The sequence below is a fragment of the Rhinoraja longicauda genome, chromosome 8, assembly GCF_053455715.1.
Source record: "Rhinoraja longicauda isolate Sanriku21f chromosome 8, sRhiLon1.1, whole genome shotgun sequence".
NCBI lineage: Eukaryota > Metazoa > Chordata > Chondrichthyes > Rajiformes > Arhynchobatidae > Rhinoraja > Rhinoraja longicauda.
The window spans coordinates 12,083,192-12,100,860 of NC_135960.1; the positions used below are offsets into that span (position 1 = coordinate 12,083,192).

The 17,669-nt window shown below is 43.3% G+C and overlaps 1 protein-coding gene across 1 annotated transcript in view; it reads left to right on the forward strand.

Annotated features, from left to right (window-relative positions):
- Nucleotides 1-1,309: 1,309 nt before the first annotated feature.
- The window catches only part of gli2a (GLI family zinc finger 2a), a 425,818-nt gene continuing 409,458 nt past the window's right edge, over nt 1,310-17,669 (forward strand). Inside the window, exon 1 of the mRNA XM_078403330.1 lies at nt 1,310-1,549. The gene's annotated coding sequence lies outside the window, so the exon portion shown is untranslated. The remainder of the gene's footprint in view (nt 1,550-17,669) is intronic.

A 17,669-nucleotide genomic window follows, 5' to 3' on the forward strand; every position in this document is an offset into this window, starting at 1 on the left:
GTGGGCCGAAAAGGCCTGTTTCCGGCTGTATGTATATGATGATGATGATGATGAATGGCGGTGCAGGCTCGAAGGGCCGAATGGCCTACTCCTGCACCTATTTTCTATGTTTGTATGTTTCTAACGTGTCCAACCCCTTAATAATCTTAAATGTTTCGATAAGATCTCCTCTCATCCGCATCAATCCAATGCGAGGATGATCATGGATTAAACTGCAGAGGAAGGTTCCCAGCCACAGTCAGAGGAGATTGCAAACACAAGCGCCTGGATGATTTGCCAGTAGAGGTCAGCAAAGCACAGAGAAGCACCAACAACTCCAGTGGAAAAAAGTATGAATTTAAAGCATTCGTGACCAATGCAGACATTGCGCCGATTGCATATGAATTCTGAAAATATCGATTTTAATCTGCTGGCCTAAAAATATTTATCACATCACACCCCTACCCCCCCCCCCCCCCCCAAAAAAAAGTAGTTGATATAAAATGATTGGAATCACAACATAATTTGTGTGGTCATCAGTGTTAAGAAAGATTAAAAACAAATCTCATTCCAAAGTTACATGAATAATTTAGAAAGAATATCCAACATTGGGGAAAACGCATGGTTTTGATTCAAGGTTTATACCAAATTCGTGGATTATTTTTACTGTTTGAAATCCGTGCATTATATGCATTTTGCAGGCGGAATAAAAGTTTTAAAAAAACAAAATAAGACCCTAAATTTGATATTCAGAAGACGCAGCTTGGCAGAAGGAAGGGAGGGGGGGGGGGGGGGGACCCCCCCCATAAAACTGCAAGAAAGTAGCTCGAAAGAATCTCTGATTAAATCCATTCCCGGGTTTCTGAAACGAACTGGGAACCAACTGCTCCCGAGTAACAAATGATTGGGACTCACCGGGGGGAGAAAAGAGGGGAAAGGGATCAAATCACACACATACACAACTACTCCCAGTGAATGCTTTTGCTGGTCAGAGCTGGTGACTAGTGGGACTGGGAGAGAGGGAGGGAGGGGAGAGAGGGGCAGGCAGAGAGAGAGAGAGGGGGGGGGGGAGAAAAAGTTTGGAAATTGTCCTCTGGCGAACTGAGCAGAGAGGAAAGCCTCTTTTTTTTTTTAAATTCCCGCGTGTATCTTGTCTAAGGAGTCACGGCTCAAGCAGACACGCCGGCAGCGGTCCCAACTCGTCAAAGTCCGACACTGAACTGAATCCTTAAAAACGCACACACACAGACAGACAGACAGAGAACAGGCTACCGGATTTCTTCGCTGTTACTTAAGACCGTTTTGGGAAGCTTTACTTTTGACGTGTGGATTTTTGTTTTTTTGTTGTTTTTTTGGCAGCCCTGCTTTTTGCTGATAACGGTTTCAGTAATTTTTTCTGTGTTTTATTTTTTTGTTTTTAAAAAAAAGAACCTTCTGCACGCGAGTGAGGTTGTTGAGTTGTTTTTTGTTGTTTTGTTTTAAAGAAACCTAGTTGTTTCTTGCAAGTTTGAAGACTTCTCAGCCAAGCACACGGATCGGATTTCACACCAGAATCTCCACTGCTAACCAGGTAAAGTTTTTGCATTTGCCCAGTTTTGTTTTTTTTGTAAAAGGACTGCTGCACTTCATTGCCTCGTTGCACTTTTTTTTTTTTAAATCAACTACGAGTTACACTTAATTGCTGCAACTTTGTTAAGTATTGTTTATGGTCTTTTCTAAACTTTTTGCTGCTGGTTTTTTTTGGGAGTGGGGGGAGAGGAATTGTGATTCTCAGTAAAAACGTGATGACTTTCTTGTGTTGGGGTGGGAATGATGGAAAAAAAACAACAGCTTCCACCAACAAAACAAAAAGTTTGCAAACAAGTTTTACTGTTCGTTCACGCTCCTTTTCCCAAACGCTGCCTTCTTTTGTCCTGATTACCTTTTATGGAATTCCAAATATTTTTTCGTTCTTTGCAACCTGATCCCATTTTTTTGTTGTTTTTTTGACGAGTATTTTGTTGAGTGTCGGGCGCCAGGCTTATTAAGGAGTTGAAATTGGAGGGGGCGAGTTAGAGGAAGAGTAAATCTCTCTCTCTCTCTCTCTCTCTTCACCCCTCTCTCCCCCTAAAACCCAATTTGACTCGGGTTTGTGCGGAATGGGAGACTCGTAATGGAGCAGAACAATGTTAGACGGCAACTTTCTTTATCGTTGATGTCACTCTCTTTAGTCGATCCCTACGTGTAATGTTGCTTTGTGCGATTTGTTTGATTGCTACCCTTGTACCAGAGAGCTTGACGAAGCGGCGCCCTTGTATGTTTCCAGTTGAGTTGTAATTTCAAGAGCACAAACTTCCCTCTCTCCCCCTCCCCGGGTAACTCAGGTTCTTCTTTGCCTGAGTTTTACATTACGTGAAGCTCCTAACCAAATTAATTTCTCCAACAACTATTTTAAACTACCCACTTTACCATCCTGCGCTGGGATTAAACTCTGCGCCTTCATTGGCATCACTTTCAGAGCGAACTGATTATAGCAACTGCGTGCTTTCTTTAAAGCCAACGAAAATCAGGGGGTCTGCAGCTGCGAAAAGTACCACTGTTCCTTCATCCTAACTGTCCAAGCTGTTGCCCCCCATCCGAGCCGAGGCGCAAAACTTCGCTGCACTGAATTGACCTTAAAGGTGCAGTGTTGCAAAAATGTAGCCGAGATATTGTTACTTACTGAACGTACATGTGTGAAGATACTGCTGCTGCACTTCAGCGTAGAGTAATGTCAATGCAATAATTGCAATGTGTGTTTTTTTAAAAATGTGTACGTGGAATTATTTTATTGATAATAATTAATTCGAACTGGCAACATCGCCCGGTGAAGTCTGAGACCCTCAAGGGATTGGTTCTTCGTGATCCTCTGAGAGGAAAAATAAGGTCTTGGTCCAATCCTGGAGGCACGTGATCGTTCCAATAAGGGTGCAAGAATTTTTTACTTTTAAGATTATGTCTTGTGTTTTGGCCAACAAAAAAAACAAAACTTTTTGGATTCATTGCACGAAAGCTTATTTTTCTGGAAACTTTTGTAATCTTGAAATTATCCGACTGCTATTTTGTTTTTTGAAAACGTTGGCATCAGTTTGAATCTGTGGTTTTCCAAAGAAATGTGCCTTTTTTTGTGTGTGTGTGTCTGTGCAGTTTTTCGCTTGCAGAGAACACATTCGTGATTGCATTTAAATATGAAAGTGGTATTTTAGTAAAGGAGCACTGGGAAATAGGGGTTTTAAGCAAACACTGAAAGAAATGGCCAACATATTATGTACAAATCTGGATGTCTAAATTATAGTTACATTTTCTTGGATCATTCTGTGGTGTAAGGCCAATTTGAAGGGGAGCTTCTATGAAGTCCGACAACATGAAACGTGTAGAGTCATCTTGCTTATTTGCTCCAAATCGACCTCATTGAAAGTATTGCATACAATTTACTGGAATTTGGTTAATTAGTTAGTTGACAGTTCTGCGTTACCATCAGGCAACATTATATTGAAAATTCACCATTGATACCAGTGTTTACTCTTGTTTGCAATTTGTGATGTGTAGTTTCTGGCATGTTTGATGCCATGTCTGATGGTTCTCAATGCTCGAGTGGTATTTTAAATACCCGTGGTTTCGACATGTGGAAACGTTGATTTAATTATCTTGCATGCCCAAAAAGGCTCGTGTTTTCTTTCAGTAATATATATATTTAGTTTTCAGTAAGTCCTTCTTTATCTGTCCTGCTTGAACTGCAGCTTATGTGTTGAGGTTCTTTTGGAAAATCTGTATCGGCAGGTCTTATTGGTGACTAGCATGGACGTCATAAGATCATAAGTGATAGAGCAGAGTTAGGCCATTTGGCCCATCAAGTACACTCTGCCTTTCAGTCATGGCTGATCTATCCCTCCTAACCCCATTCTCCTACCTTCTCCCCATAACCCCTGACACCTGTACTAATCAAGAATCTATCTATGCCTTAATTATCAATTCACTTGAGCTCCACGGCCTGTGGCAAAGAATTCCTCGCCAACCTCTGACTAAATAAATTTCTCCTCATCTTCCTAAAGGAATGTACTTTAAGTCTGAGGCTTTGACCTCTAGTCCTAGACTCTCCCACTAATGGAACCGTCCTCTCCACATCCACTCTATCCAAGCCTTTCACTATTCGGTAAGATTCAATGAGAAATCTTTGATTCTGTGGCCCAAAGCAGGCTGCTGTAGTAACTAAGAGGCAGTTTGCAATGGCATGCGTATTTAAAAGATGTACTTCCGAGTACCCTGGATGCCAGTTTCGTAGGATAGGTTGCTGGGCCATTACAGTGATCATGCGTATCGTATTAAATTCTACCATGACTTCTGGGGAATTAAAATCTAAGTAATTGAACAAATCTGGAATTAAAAGCATGTCTCATTCAGGAAAAGACTTAGGCTGGACAACCGTGTGATTCTAAATCTACATTTAAGAAACATTTAGGCAGGGTTATAGATGGATAGAGTAGGTTTAGAGGGATATGGGCCAAAAGCAGGCAAGTCGGACTAGCGTAGATGGGGCAGGTTGGGCCGAAGGGCCTTTTTCCACGCTGCATGACTCTATGACCACAGCATTGTGATTGACTCTCAACTGACCTTAAACTAATAGTAACAATATTATCAGTTTATGGAGTCATACAGAACAGAGATAGGCCCCCTAGGCCCAACTCACAAATGCCGACCAATCTTAGTTAGTCCCATTTGCCCACGTTAGGTCCATATCCCTCTGAAACCTTCCTCTCTGTGAACCTGTCCAAACGTCTTTTAAATCTTGCTGTTGTAAGGAAACAATTCAGGAAATGGTCCAGGAAGCAATTAGGAAAGGCAATAAATGATGGCTGTGCACGTCCCAACAGAAGTGATAACAATTTCGGGAGTGGTGCGTTTACACAGCAGAGGGAGAACCTACGGTGACAGAGCCTGGTAATGAAAGCACAGCACGACATGTCAGACACGCGGACATCATTTCTAATTGTGTGGGAAGGAACTGCGGATCCTGGTTTATACCGAAGATTGACACAATGTGCTGAAGTAACTCAGCTGGTCAGGCAGCATCTCTGGAGAAAAGGAATAGTTGACGTTTCGGGTCAGAACTCGAAGAAGGCAGTCTGAATAAGGGTTCCGACCCGAAACATCACCTTTTCTCCAGAGATTCTGCCTGACCCGCTGAGTTACTCCAGCATTTTGTGTCTGTCGTCATTTCTAATTGCTAGGTTTGCCTGAGTAGACTCTTAACTGATTACTTGGTCATTAAAATCATTAAAATGTACTGCTGGAGGTGCAAAAAGCTGCTGTTATAGATTGACTTGCATACTTATAAGCTGAAGCACAAATCATCTGCAGCCTTCAGTTTTAATGTTTTGTGAATTTAGAACGTGGATTTACCGCATAATTCATAATGGGAAGTTAGCAAACTAATGGCACCGTGAAAACATTAAGGTGAATTTTGCTTCTGTTTTTATGTAACTCTTCAATTTAAAAAAAAAACATATTCTGGAGAGCACATGGACTGACATAAACATGAGTGATGTGGTAATTTAAGTAGTATGGAGTGCGCGGACTGGCACATGAGTGATGTGGTGACTCCTTTGAGTGCTGGGGCTGTGGTGAAGATTGTGGACACTGTAGATAGGTTGATCACTGGGGCTGACCCTTCACTGGCACTAGGGCAGCGGAGACAACCTCAGGGGCTGTGGTGACCTTTCACTGGGGCTGAGGTGACCTTCACTGGCACTGGGGCTGAGGTGACCTTCACTGGCACTGGGGCTGAGGTGACCTTCACGGGCACTGGGGCTGAGGTGACCTTCACTGGCACTGGGGCTGAGGCGACCTTCACTGGCATTGAAAATGCATTGATTGCCACTGGCTCTGGAAATATTCTGACTACCACTGTCACTGGAGTTGTAGTGAGTGGCAGTGTGGTTGTGACCATCACTGGGTTTGTAGTGTATGAAGGAACCGCGGATGCTGGTTTACACTGAGGATAGCCACAAAGTGCTGGAGTCATCCAACGGGCTAGGGGGCACCTTCGGAGAAAAGGAATAGGTGACGTTTTGGGTACAAGCCCCATCCTCGGGGTTTGTAGTGACTGTTACTGGCTCTCGGTGTGTGGTATCTGGCACTGTGGATCAGATGATTAACTTTGGATTGGCAATGTTCTGATAGACAATAGGTGCAGGAGTAGGCCATTCGGCCCTTTGAGCCAGCACCACCATTCAATGTGATCATGGCTGATCATTCTCAATCAGTACCCTGTTCCTGCCTTCTCCCCATACCCCCTGACTCCGCTATCCTTAAGAGCTCTATCTAGCTCTCTCTTGAATACATTCAGAGAATTGGCCTCCACTGCCTTCTGAGGCAGAGAATTCCACAGATTTACAACTCTCTGACTGAAAAAGTTTTGTTCATCTCCGTTCTAAATGGCTTACCCCTTATTCTTAAACTGTGGCCCCTGGTTCTGGACTCCCCCCCCAACATTGGGAACATGTTTCCTGCCTCTAACGTGTCCAACCCCTTAATAATCTGATATGTTTCGATAAGATCCCCTCTCATCCTTCTACGTGCTAGTCAGAGTAGGAATAGGAGGATATTTCAGATGAATACGTGGCTTGAAAAATGGTGCAAGGGGGTGGGATTCAAATTTTTAGGACATTGGAACCAGTTCTGGGAGAGGTGGGACCAGTACAACATATGACAGTCCCGCCATTCCGGGAATTAACCTAGTAAACCTACGGGGTGTGGAGAATGATAGCCACGCTGAGGATATGGTGACTGACACTACGTTAGGCATGGTTGAACTGTGGGTGATGGGGGTGTGCTCACTGACACTAGAGTGGTGTACGGTGATTGTCAGTACCGCTGGCAACCTACTGTCTAAATGTCAGTAACAGCGATTATGATAATTGACACAAATACCAGAGATATGGTCTCTGAGATTATCACTGGTGATGTTGGAACTGATCCTCACAGGCCAATATAGTGACAGACAGTTACTTTGGCACGTGGTGGCTTACAAAAGTACTGGTCACCTGCTGACTAACATTAGTCACTCTGCACTCTGTATCTATCCTTTGCCCTACTTGATTGTATTTATGTGTAATATTATCTGATTTTGTTTTGCCTGCTATCCAATTAGATTTTGCCCTGTGCCGCGGTACACAATTAGTTTAATTTAGACATACACCATGGAAACAGACCCTTCGGCCCACTGAGTCCAGGCTGACCAAAGATCACCCATTCACACTACTACTACTACTATTACTACTACAAAATGGTGCCTCTTGCATACGGACTCAGTGGGCTGTTCTGTGCATACTGTACTGACCGGGGTGATTGTGCGTATGTACGGAGATAGGTTTGCTGAGCTGTATGCAAAAAATATATTTCGCTGTACCTGGTACACGTAACAGTAAAGAAACCATTATCCCACTGTCTCAGCTACTCCCTACATGCCTGTGGCAATTTTTACAGTGGGCGATTAACCTACAATCCTGCACCTCTTTGGGATTTGGGTGGAAACGGGAGCACTCGGAGGAAACCCACGTGGTTTCAGGGGAAACGTGCCAACTCCATACAGGCAGCACCTGAGGTCAGGATCAAACCTGAGTCTCTGGCGTTGTGAGGCAGCAGTTCTACCAGGTGCTGCCTTCTAACCAGTCATGTGAAGCAGTGAGAAGCGAAGGGGTGAGGGCCAATGAAGAAATCTGTAGCAGACTTTGTAAGCAAATATCAACAATAACCCACTACCCTTGGACTGGCCAAATGACAATAATAATCCTAAACTTAAACCTAGCACTGGAGATGTAATCACAATAATTGGCACAATAATTTTATAGGAATCTGAGGGGTAACCTTTTCACACAAAGGTGTATGGAACGAGCTGCCGGAGGAGGTGGTTGAGGCTGGGATTATCGCAACGTTTAAGAAGCAATTGGACAGGTACCTGGATAGGACAGGTTTAGATATGGGCCAAACGCAGGCAAGTGGGACTAGTGTAGATGGGACATGTTGTTTGGTGTGTGCAAGTTAGGCAGAAGGGCCTATTTCCACACTATGACTATGACTACCACTCTATGACTGTAAATGTGTCGATTCTCACTGACCCTGGGGATGTGGTGACTGCTACAGGCACTGGGGAGATGGTTAATCCTACTGGTACTGTGTTGTGGTGACAGTCATGGCCACTGTAGATGTGTTTATTGTCACTGGCACTGGGGAAGTAGTGACTGTGTTAGCAGGATGGGGTGAGCTCAGTTGGAAATACAGTGAATAACACGAGCGCTAGGGATGTGATGACAGATGTTACATTAATGCTTTTTTTTGCATATTAAAAACGGTTACTGGATCTGCTAATATTTTTAACATTGTACACCGATCCATTTACCCTTCTGGAAAAGTAACTTGAAGGATAATTTTGCAGATGTACTGTCCCTAACTGTATCTTAGTAAGGAATGCACCACCATGATTAAGTGCTTGTAGGCAGTTTCTTTATCCGCAAAACCTTGATAACTACATTAAGATGTCATTCTGGGATGTTTTGATATGAACACCACTTATTTCTGGCTGTAGAAATTAGCATAGGAGGTATATTTTGACAGTAAATAATGAAACCTACACTATCTGCACTTTTTTGAATTTTATCTCTGATTATAAATAGTCCTGAGGTTTACTTCCATTGTTTAGTAATATAGTGGTTAATTTTTATACATGATGTTGCTCTGTTGATTAAAGTTTATTACTTTTACCTCGAAACTATCATTGCTAGAATCTCTTCTTTTAAGGAGAATGTGTTAACTAATTCATTGGAAATATTGTGTTTAAAAAAGACTGTTTACAATACCGGGTATTGTAAGGGAGTTTATTTTAATTGGTTTTGGGCATGTTGGAAAAGGTGATGTGGTGCCTTTTTAATATCTCTGGACCAGCTGACCTCTGGCTTTGTGCTCAGCTCGTCTAAACATTCCATTTTTCTTCTTTTCAATCCAGTGCCTTTGATGTTTAATGTCCTGAGATTGCTCCAGAGACAGTCATTGAAAAAGTACTCTTTGACCGCAGTCAATATAATTCGATCCTTAACCCCTCCACATCGTTTTAATGTCTTCAATGCAACCGTCCGCACTTTATTTTCAAGCCAACATGTCACAACAAGGTAACTACCAGAAAAAGACACAATGTGCTGGAGTAACTTAGTGGGTCTGGCAGCATCTCTGGAGAACATGGATAGGTGATGTTTCCAATTGAGACCCGTTTTCAGACTCCCTTTGTCTCATCTTTACATAACCAGCCCCTCCTGACCGAGAAGACCTTGCACACCCTTCAACCCTTCGATTAAATTTCAATTCCTAGGCCCTCATTGCCCATCTTTTCAATGAACAATCCTCCCTCTCTTACTACCAGAGTACCCCAAGAGTGAAATCAATCTTGTTGCTAGTTTATCTGTTGTCCCAGAATTGGCTTGTGATGAGGTTCCATATGTAGTTTTCTAATGGCCCAATGAGTTTCCGTACCCTAAACTCGATAGCCACTTCATGGTTCTGAGGTTGTCTATCCCTATACCTAGATGGGTATGAGGCAGAACTCTCTTCAATGAAACTTTGGCGAAACTAAAGCCAGTTTATTTATTCTTCGCTGAAGGTTGTCTATCTATGCCTGTAGCTGGCTGGAAAGTGTTTGAGGATTTGTTAATGCAAAAAAATACCCTTCTTGTTGAAGGGGTCCATTTGTGCCATTTGATGAGCTCTCTGGAAGCATGTATAGTCATAGAATTGTGATGACTTACAAAGAAAGCCATTCAGCCCATCAAATCCATTCTAGTTTCTCACTCGGCCTTTCTGACAGTCACATTCTCCTCCTTCCATTCTCCCTTGCAAACTATTTTTTTTTTAAGCCCATCAGATTCCTTTTTGTAAATCCTAATGAATTTTATTTCCATCACCTTTTAAAAAGCAGCAAATTGTAGGCTGTAACTAATTGGGGAAAAAAAAATTGAAAAACGTTTGGGGAAAAAAAATTATTGAAAAAAAAAATACTTCTCACACCTAGGTGAAAAATTGTTCCCGGCTATTACATTCTTTTTCCATGGGAGCTGATTGAGATTTTTTATAATAACGTGAACAATTTAGGCTGTCAGGTTATCCAGCACAGACTTACAAAAACCAACTTGCTTGAGGCAGGGTGACCATTTTAATTTTTGCAGGGCTGAAAGTAATGTAGTGCCATCCTTTCACTGGCCAAAATAATTAAACAGTTTATCTATTGTGGAGATGAGGAGGAATTGGTTGCCATACATTGATAATGTCCATTAGCTTTGTGTGGGGTAAATTAGGATGGTGCGGGTGGGTAGAAGTGGCGTGGGAGGGTATCTGAGTTAGGACCGTGTTGCCGAGTAACCTGAAGTGGGATTCGGAGAGCAGGGGCAATTTTAATTATCATTACAGCAATTATATTTGATTTTGTTGCGGAGCGCCCAATGGTTTCTGTGACTGTAGGCTTCAGAGAAAGTTATTTGGTGTGAGGGCCTGATGGCAGCGATTTGCATAAGAAGAAAGATTTAGTGCGGTTGCTATTGTGCTCAATGAAGAGTTCCAGCAGTCAGGCCAGTGGGAATGAAAAGACTGCAAAGAAATGATGGGCTATTCAGGTTTTTTTTTCACAGCCTAAAGCTGTGGTCATCTCCCTCTGAAACCGACGATCAGGATATCACTTTCATCTTCAAGAACACCATTATGCCGCGTTTCTCACACATTCACTCTTGTCAGGGATTATTGATCAGATATTCTCTTTCTTCACTCCGGTGGAAACCTGTTGTTTTTCTGTCTTAAAAGTTTAAATAGGACAACCCCACCCACCCACCCCCAAAACTTAATCTTAGCCTTCTTCGTACAATGGCGCTAAAATCATTCTCAGCCGATTGGGTCGAACTGCTGATAAGTTAAAGTATCGCCAAGGAAAGGGCACCCACATTCTTGGGACCACAGAGGGGGAGTGTGGAAAAAAAGCAATGCGTCACCCTTGTCGTTGCCTCTGAGAACAAATGGGACGAATTGCCATTGAATGTGAGTGACCTTTATCAAAATATTTCTTTAAAATGCGTCTTTCCTTGCGCACTATTTTTCCGGTGGGCGAATTCTTTATCTGCTGAGCTTTGACACGTTGAGTGCAAGTGTTTTCAATCCCGCCCGTTGTGTCGTCAAATACGAAGTCTAAAGTAGGGTCCCGTCCCGAAATGTCACCTATCCATGTCCTCCGGCGATGCTGCCTGACCCGCTGAGTTGCTCCAGCACTTTGTGTTTAACTTAATATAAAACCCTTAAGTTTTCTTTTGTCAACTTTCGAATCCTTCTACTTGCACCTCGGGGGGGGGGGGGGCATGCATGTGTGCAGTCATCCTGTGCTTGTGATCAAGAGGGAGGTCTTTCAGTTGGGATTCACAATGCTGAAGACAGGAATTCTTCTGGTCGTTCTGTGAAGGGACTTGGCAAAATAATGCGCTATTAATTTCTCTGAAAATACAGAGGGATTCTTTTTTTTTTTTTTAAACAGGTTTACGGTGTTGCACTCCATCCGTGTTTGAGTTCCTGCCTCAGCGTTTTTTTTGTTGTGCTGCCCATAATCTGTTCATTGCCGGGAAAGCTATAATTAAAGTCTTGTAACGTTACCTTCGGTACTTCAATGGCTGTGAAGTAGCTTGAGTCACCCCAGAATTCAGAAAAGTGCTTTATGAAAGAGTTAAAAAAAAAATTAAAAATTGCCTATTCTATCTTTTTTTTTTAAACGTTCGTGTGAGCATTGGTGCTTTCTGTCTTGCCTTGTGTCTTCAGCTTCTAGCAAAATGCAGGAGAGGAATTCACTGACCAGCAGATGACCGGAGCAGGCTATCCAGTGGGGCTTTGCCACGTTATTGTTTATGATATCCTTACAAGCAGCTGCTATGTGTCCTTATTACTGACAGTTCTCCCGACAAGTACCACATGAAAGGCTGTCAGATTTTTTAAAAAAAAGATCCAGATAACTCTCCTCACAGCGTCTATCAACACAGTTCTTTGTGCACGGGGCAATGCGAGAATGTCTGGCCGATCTTTTAGTTCCTGCTGTGGAGAGCTGTTTGGCTGCTGAAGTACACTTATGCTAACTTGAATTGATTTAACTTAAATGGCTGATAGTGACCTTGAGGGGTAATGATTTCCTGATGTGTTGCAAAGCAAAATGGATGAAGGAACGGTGTATTTATTTAAATAAATAGTTTAATATAAAATACACTTTGTTTATAGCAGCCTCTTTCTGTTTTCTGTCCAACTGGATTCCCTTACCTTCCTGATGGCTCATCAGAAAATCTGGGACTCGATCATAAAAATCCATCAGGTCCTAACTTTGGTCTATGCCCAAGTAACAGAATGCTTGCCTTTATTTCTGCTGGTCTGGGAGGGTGAAATATTCAATCATGGTTTCAGCTAACGATTGCTATTCCGTAATTACTCCAGGAATCGCTTCCGATCTTTCTAATCTCTTCCAGCGTGCACTCGTTTTGAGGTCTCTGACCTGCTCTGATTCTGGCCCTTTGATCATCCTCATGCTCTAGAATAGTGGAATCTGGCTCTAGAAATAGTGGAAGCATTGGAGATCATTTTTCAATGTTCTATAGATTCAGGATCAGTTCCTGTGGATTGCAGGATAGCAAATGTTATCCCACTTTTTAAGAAAGGAGGGAGAGAGAAAGCGGGTAATTATAGACCAGTTAGTCTGACATCAGTGGTGGGGAAGATGCTGGAGTCAATTATAAAAGACGAAATTGCTGAGCATTTGGATAGCAGTAACAGGATCATTCCGAGTCAGCATGGATTTACGAAGGGGAAATCATGCTTGACAAATCTACTGGAATTTTTTGAGGATGTAACTAGGAAGGGCTGAATGGCCTACTCCTGCACCTATTGTCTATTGTCTCATATAGAAACATAGAAACATAGAAAATAGGTGCAGGAGTAGGCCATTCGGCCCTTTGAGCCCGCACCGCCATTCAATATGATCATGGCTGATCATCCAACTCAGTATCCCGTACCTGCCTTCTCTCCATACCCCCTGATCCCTTTAGCCACAAGGGCCACATCTAACTCCCTCTTAAATATTGCCAATGAACTGGCCTCAACTATCTTCTGTGGCAGAGAATTCCACAGATTCACCACTCTCTGTGTGAAAAAAAACTTTCTCATCTCGGTCCTAAAAGACTTCCCCCTTATCCTTAAACTGTGACCCCTTGTTCTGGACTTCCCCAACATCGGGAACAATCTTCCCGCATCTAGCCTGTCCAACCCCTTAAGAATTTTGTAAGTTTCTATAAGATCCCCCATCAATCTTCTAAATTCCAGCGAGTACATCTCTTTGCCCTTTCCTTGTTCCCCCTGCCTTCAGATGCCAAGGCTCTTTAAGTTCTAGATTTCTTCCTTTCATTTCACCCCCCCCCCTCATTCCACCTCCCTTTATCTCTCATCAGGAGCGGCAAGGTGGCACAGCGGTAGAGCTGCTGCCTCACAGCGCCAGGTACCTGGGTTCGACCCTGACCTCGGGTGCTGTCTGTGCAGTTTTATACATTCTCCCTGTGACTGCGGAGGATTTCTCCGGGTGCTCCGGTTTCCTCCCACATTCCAAAGAATGTAGGTTATTTGTCTTCTCTAAATTGCCCCCAGTGTGTAGGATGTGCAAGAGGGATAACATAGAACTTGTGTCTGGGTGATCGATGGTCGGCATGGAGGGGCAGAAGGGCCTGTTTCCATGCTACATCTTTCGTGTTCTATGCCTGTATGAAACTTTGCGAAACAGGCATAGAACAAGAATATCTCTAAACGTTTCCTTCAAGACATGCTTTAAAAACCGCCTCTTTGAATGAGCGTTTGGACACTGTGCCAATGTAACTCTGAATGTGTGACTCTGTGCTAAATTTTGTTTGGTAACGCTGCTCAGAAGTGCCTTGGGTCATTAATGGTGCTTCATATTGTTGGAAGAATGTGTTTGTGGTCTCATGAACATCCTTTTGGGTAGAAAGTAGGTTTATTGTGCACAAAGAGTGAATTCACCCTGTTTTTCTGGCACATAGTGAACTCTTAAGTAGTGTCATTAAACCAGATAATGTAATCGTTAGCACATTGCTGTTTGTGGAAGCTGATTGATGACTTTCTCATTTGATAACAGTAACTCCATTTCAGAAACATTTAGTTGGATCACATGGGTACTAAATAAATACAGGTTTCTGTCTGCAAATATGTTCAGTTACAATGAAGAAATCACTCGTAAAATGAAGAAAAAGTCAGCAGTTAATTCTCAGACCATAAGTTCACAAGATACAGGAGCATAATTAGGCCTTTCGGCCCATCAAGACTACTCTGCCATTCAATCATGGTTGATCTATCTCTCCCTCCTAACCCCATACTCTTTCCTTTTCCCCATAACCCCTGATGGTCTCACTAATCAAGAATCTATCAATCTCTGCCTTAAAAATAGCAATTGAAGGCTTCGACAGCCTTTTGTGGCAATTAATTCCCCCCAGATTCACCACCGTCTGACTAAAGAAATTCCTTCTCGTCTTTCTAAAGGTATGTCCTTTTATTCTGAGGCTATGGCCCCTGGTCCTAGACTCTCCCACTAGTGGAAACATCCTAATCTCCACATCCACTCTATCCAGGCTTTTTACTATTCAGTAAATTTCAATGAGGTCCCCTCTCATCCTTCTTAACTCCAGCGAGTCCAGTGCCATCAAATGCTCATCGTATGTTAACCCAGTCATTCCTGGGATCATTTTCGTAAACTTCTGCTGGATCTTCTCCGGAGCCAGCACATCCTTCCACAGATATGGGGCCCAAAACTGCTTACAGTACTCCAAATGTGGTCTGACCAGTGCCTTTATAAAGCCTCATCATTACATTCCTGTTTTTATATTCTAGTCCTCTCACAATAAAGTCTGAAGAAGGGTCTCGACCCGAAACGACACCCATTCCTTCTCTCCTGAGATGCTGCCTGACCTGCTGAGTTACTCCAGCATCTTGTGAATAAATACCTTCGATTTGTACCAGCATCTGCAGTTATTTTCTTATAATAAAGCAGGAAATGGTTAATAAACTCCTGGACCAGACTTCTCTCAACTGCTGTCTTCATTAGCTGCGCAGAAAGAGTTGCTAAATGATTTTGATTCTGTACAGGTTGTGCTCAGAAACTCTGGCCTTGTTTCCATGTTTCCTGCTTTGTTCTTTTTTGGCGGTGGGGTAGGGGGAGGATACTAGGAGAGTTGCCTCTTGCCCTGAGCTCTCCCTGTTGCTTATTCACAAAATGCTGGAGTAACTCAGCAGGTCAGGCAGCACCTCAGGAGAGAAGGATTGGGCGACGTTTCGGGTCGAGACCCGTCTTCAGTCTGATGAAGGGTCTCGACCCGAAACGTCGCCCATCCCTTCTCTCCTGAGATGCTGCCTGACCTGCTGAGTTACTCCAGCATTTTGTGAATAAATACCTTCGATTTGCACCAGCATCTGCAGTTATTTTCTTACTCTCCCTGTTGCTTGGTCTCTGAGAGTTTGTTTTTTTATCCCCCGAACCTGATGGCTGTTAGCGAATGTTTCCTCAGAAGCTGAAGGATGGGGAATTCTTCGGTGATCTCCGGTCATTTCAAAGGCCGGATCTGTCAACTAGATTTCCCCCAGCCAACGCTCATTTTTCCAAAATCCCTTTGATTCCTCAAACCTTGCAATTGCTTTGAATTTGCAGGAACTGTAGTCGGTTTAGGATGTTCAAGGAATGGAATGGTGTGGGCTTTCTGCTGGGAGGGATAGTGGAGGAAAGATGGAGAGGCATTGGTTTAGTTTCAGTGCCTCCTGAAAGTGTCGATAATAGCTGGAGTTATTTTCCCCCTAAAGAGAGGAGGGGGAGGGGAGAATATGAATCGGGGGTGATCGTGCAGAGGTGTACAAAATCATGAAGATTTAATAGGAACCTGAGGGGTAACTTTTTTCATGTGATGGGTGTATGGAATGAGTTGCCGCAACAATAGACACAAAATGCTGTAGTAACTCAGCGGGTCAGGATGAATAAGGGTTTCGACCCGAAATGCCACCTATTCCTTTTCTCCAGCGATGCTGCCTGACCCGCTGAGTAACTCCAGCATTTTGTGTGTCTGCGATTTACACAAGCATCAGCAGTTCCGTCCTACACAATTTATTTACATTCCTTAATTTCCAAATTCCAAATGGGGGGAGTCCAGAACAAGGGGCCACAGTTTAAGAATAAGGGGTAGGCCATTTAGAACTGAGATGAGGAAAAGCTTTTTCAGTCAGAGGGTTGTGAATCTGTGGAATTCTCTGCCTCAGAAGGCAGTGGATGCCAATTCTCTGAATGCATTCAAGAGAGAGCTGGACAGAGCTCTTAAGGATAGTGGAGTCAGGGGGTATGGGGAGAAGGCAGGAACGGGGTACTGATTGAGAATGATCAGCCATGATCACATTGAATGGCGGTGCTGGCTCGAAGGGCCGAATGGCCTGCACCTATTGTCTATTGTCTAAAGTCCTGCTCTAGACCACAATAATCAAGGGGGGGGGGGGGGGGGCAGGAGTTAGAAAATTGAACCAAATAGGAGAGATGATGTGCGCACTGTCTATCTTTGGTGTAAACCAACATCTGCAGTTCCTTCCTACACCCTTATTTGGACTGTCTGAAGGTCTTGATCTGAAACGTCATCTATGCATGTTCTCCAGGATGCTGCCTGATCCACTGGCTTACTCTGGCACTTTGTGTTCTTTTGTGTATTAACCAGCAACTGCTGTTCCTTGTTTCTACTTTCTGAATTATATTTGGTTGCAGATACAAGAACGTACACGTTCCCATCGATACCTTGACTAATACAGAAGAGTACCCTCCGAAATGGCATAATGCGCCATGTTCAGACGGCAACTCAGACCGAACAATATGCTGACCTTTCCAGCAATGTTCACATTGAATGACTAATATGTTTTTTTTTAATGGAATTCCAACCAGGAAAGGGAAAATGTCTTGGAACTTTGCTTTTGGTCTAGTAGCCATTGCTGGATGTAGATTGAAGATGGCTGACCCACTATCTAGAGTGTGAAGGGCCATGCGTGAAGTAAAAGCCAGTGCCGGTTTTGAATGGCATTGCACTTCAGTTTAAATTAAAATACTTTAGTTTCAGTGAGAGTGAAGAAAAATGATGAGAAACTAATTATCACCCAAAACTCTAAACATTTAGCTCAGTGATAGATTTGTTGCCACCAGTTTCAGAGACCTGGGTTTGATCCCCACCTCGAGTGCTGTCCGTGTGGAGTTTGCATGCTCTCCCTGTGACTGCATGGGTTTTCTCCTGCCGCTCCGGTTTCCACCCACACACTAAAGACGTGCAATTTTGTGGGTTAAATGGCTTTGGTAAGATTGTAAATCGTCCCTGGTGTATAGGATAGTGCCAGGTTGCAGGGCGATTGCTGGTCGGGCGCAGACTCGATGGGCTGAAGGGCCTGTGTTCGCCCTGTATCTCTAAAGTCTAAAGGCTGTTGTGTTACATCTTTCCCTCTCAACGAAACATCTGCATCTTTTCCCCTGCAAAGCAAGCAGCTCCCACGCCACGTCCATTCCTGGAGTGTCTCTTCGGTGTTTTTTTATTCCCCTCCTCCTC